Source organism: Physeter macrocephalus, unplaced genomic scaffold (assembly GCF_002837175.3).
Source record: "Physeter macrocephalus isolate SW-GA unplaced genomic scaffold, ASM283717v5 random_1456, whole genome shotgun sequence".
Taxonomy (NCBI): domain Eukaryota; kingdom Metazoa; phylum Chordata; class Mammalia; order Artiodactyla; family Physeteridae; genus Physeter; species Physeter macrocephalus.
Window position 1 is genome coordinate 4,493 of NW_021146337.1, and position 10,705 is coordinate 15,197.

A 10,705-nucleotide genomic window follows, 5' to 3' on the forward strand; every position below is an offset into this window, starting at 1 on the left:
GCTCAATCCTGCCTCACTATTTTAATCTTTGTATTATTTGCATTTGTGTTTGTAATTTCTGATGCTAAATGGACAACTCAAGTGACAGTTGTTAACTTTTAATGCAGAGTTTCTTAATAGGGGGGTCACAAAACCTCTGGGGATGCAGGTGCAGGGAAGTTTCCTCAAGGGTCTTCACGTTCTTCTCTACGTTCCAGCGTGCATCAGATCACAAATTCCAAGTTAGCCATATCCCTGCTTTGTCTCCTTGGCTTATGTTGCCCCTTGGGTTTAGAATGCCTTCCCTCATCTTCCACACACAGCTCCTACCCACCTCCGCTCCCCACCCACCTCCACTCCCCAGCTGCACCATGCATCGCAGTAGGGATAGCTCGACGTAGAGTTCCAGATGTAAAGATCTCCAAGCTGGAGGGGATGTTGTAGGTCATCCAGTCTATTGCACTCATTTTACTCTCAGGAAAATCTAGGTCCAGAGAAGAGAAGTAACAAACTAGGCCTAGAACCCAGGCCTCGTGACACCTTATACGCAGCTCTTTTCACATTTTGCAACTTCCTGATCACCTTCTTTAAAGTTTTATTATCCATCTTTGCATTGACTCCCTGGCACGGCGGCATGCAGAGTAAATCCTTAGTTTCCCTATAACCATGACTGAAAGAGCCATAAAACCACAGTACTTACCTGACGTGTTCACATGTCTGAAGCACTATAATGGAATATCCCATGGGAGCTGAATACGAGAAGCATTTCGCATTTCTGCACTTTTAGACAACGGAGACTGCTCCAATTAATACCAGTAAGATTCACTCCTGAGAAGCCCCAAAGTATATGCTGATGTATTGAACCTACTATAATATTCCAAAATCAATTTCTAAACATTTCTGCAAACCAGAACATGATACAGAGGCAATATGGCAGTTAGTTTAGTGTTCTGAACTTAGTAAATATTCACTAAATGTGAGCTGGATGAATGGATACCTCACAGACTGGAAGCCAAGACACCTGAGTGCCAGTCTCATTCTTCTGCTTACTGGCCATGAGGTCTTGGGAAAATCACTTCCCACTCACAAAGCCTCAGTCTGTTCATCTGTAAAATGAGGCATTTGGACCAACTCATTGTCTCGGAAGTAAATCTCCTGCAGCTCTAAAATTCTACAGTTTCATGAAAATGCTAAATCCATTCATACTATTGGTGTCAACGGAAAGTAAAACTAGAACTAGTGTTTATTAACTGTTCTTGTTTTGTTGCTTATTACATCATTTTATATTATTTCAGATCATTATGTATTTCAGTTATTATAACTAACTTTTGAAGAAAATATTATTATGCTATGTTATTACACTTGGGGAAACTGATGTTTTATTAACTCAAGAAGACATCAACCCCTAGGCTTGATAGAATTACAACTGCTTTAAGACATTGAGAAATAGGCAGTGCAAAACTGTGATCCCTGAGAGAAGGGATCAATGAGGTGAGCCTTAAAACAACCCTGTTTATGCTTGGAGGCAATTCCCATCTGGAAATCACAAGCACAGTCTGGAAGCTTTGCTAAGCAGAGGAGACAGAGACCAGAGATCGGGGAAGCTGAGGTGGCTAGGAGTTGAAGATCACAATTCCAGAAGAGAGGGGAGATAACACAGAAAAAGAACACCATAAGTCTGCTGAGATATCCTCTTGAGTCTGTTGAGAATTAGTACATGTGTGTATAAAATGAAACTCCACAAGACCAGGCAAAAGAAATGACCAGAGCGTACTAAGTTGAACACCCCAGAGTTCTCACAAATGCGGAAATGGTTGTGCACCAACCAAAGTGGAGAGTCCTTGGTGATCCCCTGGGGCAATAAATGGAGAGCTCAGTGGAGGCACACTTGAGTAAAGTGGCTGAACTATTCCTGGAGTGAAGGTCACTCTGGACCCTGCATAGCAAAGCTCAAAGACAGGACTCAAAGGGATCAAACTATTTCATGAGTAAATGAACTTCCAGCCAAAACAAAGTCTAACACTCTTTAAAAGAAGGCAGCGAAGTCCAAATACTTAACCATGTGGCTTCGCAATGTCTACCGTCTAATAAAAAATCACTGGACATATAAAGAATCAGGAAAATGTTTCACCCATAACCAAGGGGAAAATCAGTCGATAAAAACTGGCCAATAAATGACAGAGATGATATACAAGTATTTTAAGTAACTGGACAAAATCCAACAGAGTCAGTAGTGAGTCCAAATTCAAACCCAGGTCTCCTGATACTTTCTCATAGTGCTCCATCACCTGTGCTCACCAGTCTCTCTGCCTCTGCGGCAACTGATAAGGTTTTGCCACGACAGTCCCAATGCAATTTTCCTATACTTCTGTTCTTCACTTTAGTTAGAACTTCACAGAAACTTGCAGAGGTAAACACAGATCTGAAGTCTAGGAGGGCCATCTCTGATCAGGAACCGGCATAGGCCATCCTCATGGACAAAATTTCAACAACAGTGCAACAGAATTCCTTGTCTTTCCCCTCCCCTACTATGGCACTTGCATGGGAATTCCCCAAGGCCATTCCTAGGTCATATCTCTGGTTAGAGGAGCTCTGCATTGGGGGATGTGGCTTCAGGGAACTTAAGAATCAGTGTGCCAACAGTGGGAACACACACCAGGGAGCCAGACCTCAGCCTCAGCCCTGAGCTGACAAAAATTTAAGCAAGAGGTAAAGGGGAAAAAAGAAAGTGTCACAGGCTGCTGTCAGCCTGCAGAAAGGTGTAAACCCCCTCCCTCCCAATGCTGGGGGTATATTCATGTGTATGCTGCCTGCAAGTGTTTGTGAGAAAACAGTTCAGAGAGCACAGACAGGGGGTCACCTCCCAGGCTGGGGGAGCAGTTTTCCTCCCTGCAATCGACTATACAAGTTGTTACCAAAGCAAATATCAAAGCCCTGCAATTTGCTAATTACAGGCAGGATCCTGGGCTTGTGGGCCCAATTAACCACTTGTTCCTCATTTTCTGTGTGTGACCTGCCGACTGCACCCACAATTACCCACTTGTCTTTTAACTTGCCTGAGAGCTGGCTGACTCACCTCCAATTCACTCCCACTATCACCTCCAGATGGCCTTTGGTACATTTTTGCTTTCCAGGTTCCCCCCACTCCCCTATTATCTTTCTCTGCATCACATGTCAATGTCTGGGCTCCCTGGTTGGGGCTCCTACGAGATTTCCTGGTCTAGTTGCTTGCCTAGGCTTGGAGCCTGGAAGGCAGGAAGCAACTCCTGTTGGTCTGGGCATCTTGCCTAGCTCCCCAAAGGAAGCTCAGGAGGCTGTGGCTACATTTGGCCTCTGCCCCCAGACACAGGAGTAAAGAAAATTACAGCTTTGCTGGAGCTGGCCCACTGCCAGATTTCCTGCCCACACTCTCCATTAGTGCCCCACTGGCTCCCTACCTCAGTCAGGCCAGGGCTGCATCCAGGGAGCCTCACTGCCAGTCCTGGGGAAGGAGTTCCCAGCAGCTGCTAGCAGTAGCCCTCCAGGGAAACACAAGCTGGAGAAAGAGAAAAACCTCTCATGACCTTCTGCTCCATTAGACAGGCTACCTGGCAAGCAAAAAATTTCCAGCAAACTTTTTGATGATTTACTCTGTCAGTGGCTCCTATCCTTTTTTGTGTCACAGACACTTTTGAAAATCTGTTGAAAAATTCTGGACTTTCCAGCAAGAAATGCTCATTTTCAGTTATTTATTTAATCATTCAACAAATATTTATGGAGCACCTATGTGCCGGGTACTACTGCAGGGACCAAAGAAACATAAGTGAAAAAAAAAAAAATAGACAAAAATTCCTACTCTCCTGGAGCTTACATTCTAGCAAGACGAGATAGGCAAGAAATAATACATGTAATAAATAAGCAAACATACAATTTGCTAGAAATTAGGTGCTACGGAAAAAGAAAAATTCAAGCAGAGTAAGAGAGAGATTGGTGGGAATGCAGTTTAAAAAAAATTTTTTTTTTAAATTTTTGTCTGCATTGGGTCTTCGTTGCTGCGTGGGCTTTCTCTAGTTTCGGTGAGCAGGGGCTACTCTTCGTTGCGGTGCGCGGGCTTCTCATCGCGGTGGCTCCTCTTGTCGCGGAGCACGGGCTCTAGGCGCGCGGACTTCAGTAGTTGCGGCACGTGGGCTCAGTAGTTGCGGCACACGGGCTCTAGAGCGCAGGCTCAGTAATTGTGGCGCACGGGCTTAGTTGCTCCGCGGCACGTGGAATCTTCCCGGACTGGGGCTCGAACCCGTGTCCCCTGCATTGGCAGGCGGATTCTTAACCACTGTGCTTATATTTTTACATAGCTTATGCCAGGTTGTCCTCATTGAGAAGTGAAATGCTAGCAAAGAACGGAAGAAAGTGAGAGGTTTCACCATGTGGGTACCTGGAGAAAGAGTGTAGTAGCCACAGAGGGATCAGCCCCCGGGCACGGCCAGGCTGGTGTGTGTGAGGAAAAGTGAGAAGAGCAGTGCGGCTGGACTGGAGAGAGGGAGAGGGAGGCAGCCTTGGTGGGAGACAAGGTCAGAAAGGCAGGGGGACGTATATCACATAGGGCCTTGTGCGCTGCAAGTACTTTGGTTTTCACTCTGAGTTAAATCAGGAGCCATTAGTGTGATTTGAGCAAAGGGGTAACAGGATTCGGCTGAGACTCTACAATGTCAGTGACTGTCGTAGGGGGCACTTGGTCCCAGTACAGATAATGGTGCTTGTGCACCAGTGGTAGCAGTGGAGACCACGAGACTGGGTCCAGAGGATTTCCTGAATAGCTGTGATATGTGTGAAAAAGATGTGCGTATACAATTTCACATACAGTTCAGCAGTTTACCAATCTCCTAAATCCCATCCATGCATGCTGGTAAAGGGCCCCTGATGGAAGGAGAAAGGGAAGTGGTGACCCCAAGCAGGGAGCGGAAAATGGGACCCCAGTGGAGATGGAGAGCCTTAGCTGTACCTAAAATTTCATTTCTTTTTTGACTTTGTATTTTAATTGAAGGGTAATTGATTTACAATATTGTGTTAGTTTCTGTGTACAGCAAAGTGATTTGGTTATACATATATATATGTATGTATCTATATTCCTTCTTAAAATTATTTTCCATCATAGTTGATTACAAGATTCTGCATATAGTTCCCTGTGCTATACAGTAAATCCTTGTTGTTTATCTATTTTATATATAGTAGTGTGCACCTGTTAATCCTACACTCCCAATTTATCCCTCCCCCACCCCTTCTCATTTGGTAACTATAAGTTTGTTTTCTTTGTCTGTGAGTCTGTTTCTGTTCTGTAAGTTCATTTGTACTATTTTTCAGATTCCACATAAAAGTGATATCATATAATATTTGTCTTTCTGTGTCTGACTTACTTCACTTAGTATGGTAATCTCTAGGTCCATCCATGTTACTGCGAATGGCAATATTTCGTTCTTTTTTATGGCTGAGTAATAGTCCATTGTATATATACATACCACATTTTCTTTATCCATTCATGTGTTGATGACACTTAGGTTGCTTCCATGTCTAAAAGTTTTATTTAAAAAAAATAAGAAAAGGAGATATTTAAGGCAAAATTTAAGGTAAAATATTATTCTCTGGTAACCTGCGTGGTGGACACATGTGTGCCTACTATAATATTTTCTGTATATTTAAAATCATTCATAATTTTTAAAAGACTTGCTCATCCCAGTGTTTCGCAGAAAACTGTCTGCTTGCTTTGCCAATGCAGTGAGGGGAAATCAACTCAGTCAATTCTGTGCATAATTCTGGCCGTGGCACCTGGCTGGCTATACTTTACCTCTCCAATTTCTGTCCCTTCCCTTCTTTCCAGCAGCTCAGAGGCAAAGGTGAGATAAGTCAAGGACTAACACGAAAACCACCCTATATCGAATAGAGTCTAGAAGAGGAAGAAGAGGGTAATGGCACCCAGGAAGCCTGGGGGAGGCCTCCTGGCAGAGGCAGTCCCTTAGCAGGATGCAGAAGAACAACGGGCAGACTGGGACTCACGGAGAGGAGGGAGTCTTCCCAGCTGGAGGCAGCTGCAGGAAGCCAGGCACAGTGAGGGGGCAAGCGGAGGCCTCAAGCACCTACTCCGATCTGGCCCATCTTAAGGAGAGCAGGCAGAGTTCTTCCTCTCGGTACCGAATTAGAGCAAAAAGCCCAGATGGGAGGAGCTTTCAGAGCCCTGCGGTCACCCCAGTGGTGCCAAGAGGGCGCAAGGGTGGAAAAGCTTGGATCCGGGACAGCAGCAAGCTGAAACAGGCACAGAAGGGTGACTTCAGGCTCCAGGGATTAAGGCTCCTGAGCTGGGTGGAGCCTTCTTGCTGACCTGCGGGGAGACTTCCTCAGGGAACAGGAGACCAGGGAGGCTCCCCTGGCCTACTCTGTGTCAGCCCCCACAGGCCACGGCCCTCAGACAGCACATTCCTCACGATCTGCAGCCCTATCGCTGGGCCTGGGGGGAGGTCCCCCGCTGCCCACATTTTGCAAAAACTTGCCGTGTCACAAGTCCTGATTAGGTGCCAAGAGAACAATTTCCCAGGCCACGGCTTTAACAAGGCCATGCTTCCTAATTACTAGTTTTCTTCTAAGTAAATAAAAAAGAGGGGGAGAGAAACCAGTGATTACTCCACCTTATAATCCCACCTTCCATTTATGTGCGTTTCTCTTCAGAGGAGCTCAAAATGCTTCTTTGTATATTATTGTCTACTTTTTTCCTCCTAAGGTCCTTGAGATTCCTAGGGGTGGTGATTTTACACCATTTTACAGCTGGGGAAGGGGATGTGGCTGAGGTTATGCAGTGTCCGAGCACCCTCGCTGGCTCCGGTCAGTATTTTGAAGCTCTTACAGGAAACCTCCTCATATCCGAAAATAAAGTCGTCGCCTGGGACATAAACTAGGCTAAAGCAAACAAATAAATGGCACACTTCATAACAGTAATTAACACTAATTATCACAACAATCCTATAAAACAGATAGTATTACACCCATCTTACATATGAGAACAATAAGATTCAGAGGGGTAAAGTAAGCTGCCTAGAGTGGCCTAATAATAATAGCTGTAATAGTAGCAAAAGCAGAAGCTAATATTTATTAAGCAACTTACCATGTGCCAGGCATCTTACATTTATTAGCCCATTTTAATCCTCACAACAACCCTCTGAGATGACTATTAGTATTAGCACCATTTTGCTGACAACAAAACCAAAGCACGGACAAGTTACGTAACTTGCCCAAGATCACAGAGCAAGTAAGTGGCACAGCCATAAAGGAACCCACAAAAGGTATGCGTGTCCCACCGCACCGTTTACCCATCTAAAGGAATACTTAACTCTGAGGTTTGGCCTGGTGACACCCAGATACAGTCCAGGTGACTCAGGTACAGACCCACGGCTGCTCTGTGCCCTAATCACTGTCCTATAAAGGTGGGTAAGGGGTGGCACTTTCTGTACTCCTGCTGTGTGCCAGGACCCTCACACTCTGGTACCCGGAGAGGGGGCCATAGGGAAAGACTTTTCCTGCCTAACTGAAGGTATATGTGTGTGTACTTTCACTGGTATAAAATGGCACTGTAGAGACCATTACCACAAAAGTAGTGGAATCTGTGAGTAAGGATTAATCTAGAGAGACATTCAGACCAGTGGGAAGTGAACTTCCTGTATTGTGTGTGTGAGGGAAACAATGCTTCTAGGTCTTCCACACTGCAGAGAAATGAGCCCCCAATCCATCCTAGAACCTTGGCTTTTTCACTGCCCTCTCCTCAAAAGCATCCTCTAATGCCTCATTCCACTCCTTATACGTGCATACCAGGAAGGGGATGTCCTCGATGGGGAAACAAATTCTGACTCCTTGACAACTTCTGTCCATCAATAAAGTGCCCTGCCAGACCCCGGCTTCAGAGGAGGGGGCCTCCAAGGGCCCGGAACACTTCCTGGAGCAGTGAAGGTGAGATCAGGCCCTTCCCCTGACTCTCAGGTAAGGTCCTGGCTGGGCTGCCAGGCAGCATGTCGCTCTTATACCCCTCCTTTTTTCACACCAATACTTGTAGCCGACTGACTACAATCCTAACCTCTTGTCACTGCCTGTCCTATCCCTTTCCCATAAGTCGAAACACCAGGGAACCCTTCCCAAGAATGGCAGGGTGAGTGTTAACACACCACCAACATGTCCAAAACCAACAGAACGTACACAATTCCTGGTGAGGGCTGTATACACCTCCCCCACAGGCCCCAGCTCTTTCTGACTAAGTCAGGATATTTCAGAAAGCCTGACTTTGTCACATCTGATTTCTAAACTTCCCAGAGCTTGTTTCTCCACCTTGTTGAGATCCGGCATGCTAGAAGAGGAATTCTAGAACACAGCATCTTTCATCTGGTGAGCACGGTAGTTACAAGCACAGGCTCTGGAGCAAGACTGCCTAAGTTTCAATCCCAGCCCTACCATTTACTAGCTGTGTGACCCTGAGCAAGTTACTGAACCTCTCTGTGCCCATTTCGTTGCCTATAAAACAGGTATAATAAGAATTTCTACTTCATAGGATTCATAGGATTGTTGTGAGGATTGAATGAATTACTGCATTAAAGTGCTTAGCACAGAGTAAGCACTCAATAACTGTTAACTACTATTATGGGGCCACAAAACGTCTTCCCCTGAAAGAATGCATTAATTTTTTGTCAGTTTCAACTTTGCATTCCAGTACTTCAGGCAGGTGGAGGCAGCTCCTAAAGTGACAACTTGAATCAGCTTGGGGGGAGGGACGATGATATTAGAAAGGAGATTTCTTCTTGTAAGGGTTTAAATCTTCTCAGCCTCCGTTGACCACATAGTATCTGCAGAAAAGAAGAAAAAGAAAAAGAAAGTCCTGAGACCCACCCCAGGGAGGACGGTGAACCAGACTCCCTCGGGCCACAGGAAGATCCCGTGGCTGGGTTCGCCCCCGCCCCCGCCCGGCCCTCCACCGCAGGCTCCACCGCAGATGCTCAGAGCCTTCAGAAACGTAACACCAGGGAGGCGAAAGCCTGCGAGTTCCCAGAGCCTCTCAGGCACGCGGCCTCTCTCCCCACCGGCAGCGCCTTAAATACCAGAGGACTTGCCAAAGATGGAACTGTTTTGTTAGGAGCTCGGGTTTCTCCCGCCGCGAGGCTGAGCCGGTGGCGCAGCTGCTCAGAGGTCACGCCCGAGACACGTCCGCACAAGCCCGGCCGGGGGCTGGGGACGCGGGGGAGGCCAGCTTCTCCGGGGACCTGCCGAGTCTCGGTTCCCATCTTCGTTTCACAGACACACAACCTGCCGAGGTGGCTTGCCTCTCCCGACGTAGATACTCTATTTGCAAAACAAAAAGGATGCAAAACAAAACAAAAAGACCCTAAAGGAAAAGAAATGGTTCTTTGAAAATGCCAATTGTGAGATTTTGTTGTTGTTGATAATTGGTTTGGAATTCAGTCTGTATGGGATCTGGAGCTCTTTTTCAAGAAATGGCTGAAAGACAGAAACCTAAATTTGCCACAGGAAACCTGAAGCCTTTAACCTTGAGAAGTTAGTCTTCATTTTCTGTTACTTAAAATATTTGCATTTGTATGCTTAGAGCCCTCTCTGCATATGATAAAAATAGAAGGCACTGAACAGTTAACCACCTGTGTTTTCCTTGGATGCCATATTTTCCACCGTAAACAAGAAAACACAGATTGGAAATCCATTCATTCCTTCCTAGGAAGTGCTTCAGTTGAGGTTTATTTGTGTTTTCAATCAATGGAAACCAAAAACAACCTTTGCAAGATTAAGATATTTCATGCAGAGAAACACCATGACATCTTTTTATCCCCTCTGCAGTTATTTCTACATAAATTCCAAGTTTTTTTTAATGCTCTTAATAATTATAATTACTATTTTTAAAAATTTTTTTAACATCTTTATTGGAGTATAACTGTTTTACAATAGTGTGTTAGTTTCTCCTTTACAACAAAGTGAATCAGTTATACGTATACATATGTTCCCATATCTCTTCCCTCTTGCATCTCCCTTCCTCCCACCCTCCCTAACACTAGTGATTTTTAAATTGAGTCACCTACCCTAATGATAATAGGGTCCAATGTCTACATTTGCTCCTGTGCAACTATGTTATAAAGTAATCAAGAGAAAAGAGAAAAACCTTTCTCTTGATTCCTTACTAAACTGTTTATTTTCTATTTAGGTCTTAGAGGAGAGCTTGGTTACTTTAAATAACAACTTAAACTGGGGTTGAGTAAGAGAAGTCCCATAATGCACCTAGATGTCTGCATTCCTTTAAATTCAACTTGATATTATACTCCTCCTCAGAAAACAAAAAAACCCTTTTAATAAATATCTATTTATTCATAATTTAAAAGTTATATGCCATTCATCTGTTGATGGACACTTAGGTTGCTTCCATGTCCTGGCTATCGTAAATAGAGCTGCAATAAACATTTTGGTACATGACTGTTTTTGAATTATGGGTTTCTCTGGGTATATGCCCAGTAGTGGGATTGCGGGGTCGTATGATAGTTCTATTTGTAGTTTTTTAAGGAACCTCCATACTGTTCTCCATAGTGGCTGTATCAATTTACATTCCCACCAGCAGTGCAAGAGGGTCCCCTTTTCTCCACACCCTCTCCAGCATTTATTATTTCTAGAGTTTTTGATGATGGCCAATCTGACCGGTGTGAGATGATATCTCATTGTCGTTTTG

At 44.8% G+C, this 10,705-nt stretch overlaps 1 long non-coding RNA gene across 1 annotated transcript; it reads right to left on the bottom strand.

The window, feature by feature from the left end:
• Positions 1–444: 444 nt before the first annotated feature.
• LOC114485322 (uncharacterized) lies at positions 445–5,819 on the bottom strand. The gene is made up of 3 exons (XR_003678802.1): positions 5,798–5,819; positions 3,417–3,514; positions 445–463 (listed from the first exon to the last, which is right to left on the bottom strand). It is a non-coding gene; the product is annotated as an uncharacterized lncRNA (long non-coding RNA).
• Positions 5,820–10,705: the final 4,886 nt, after the last annotated feature.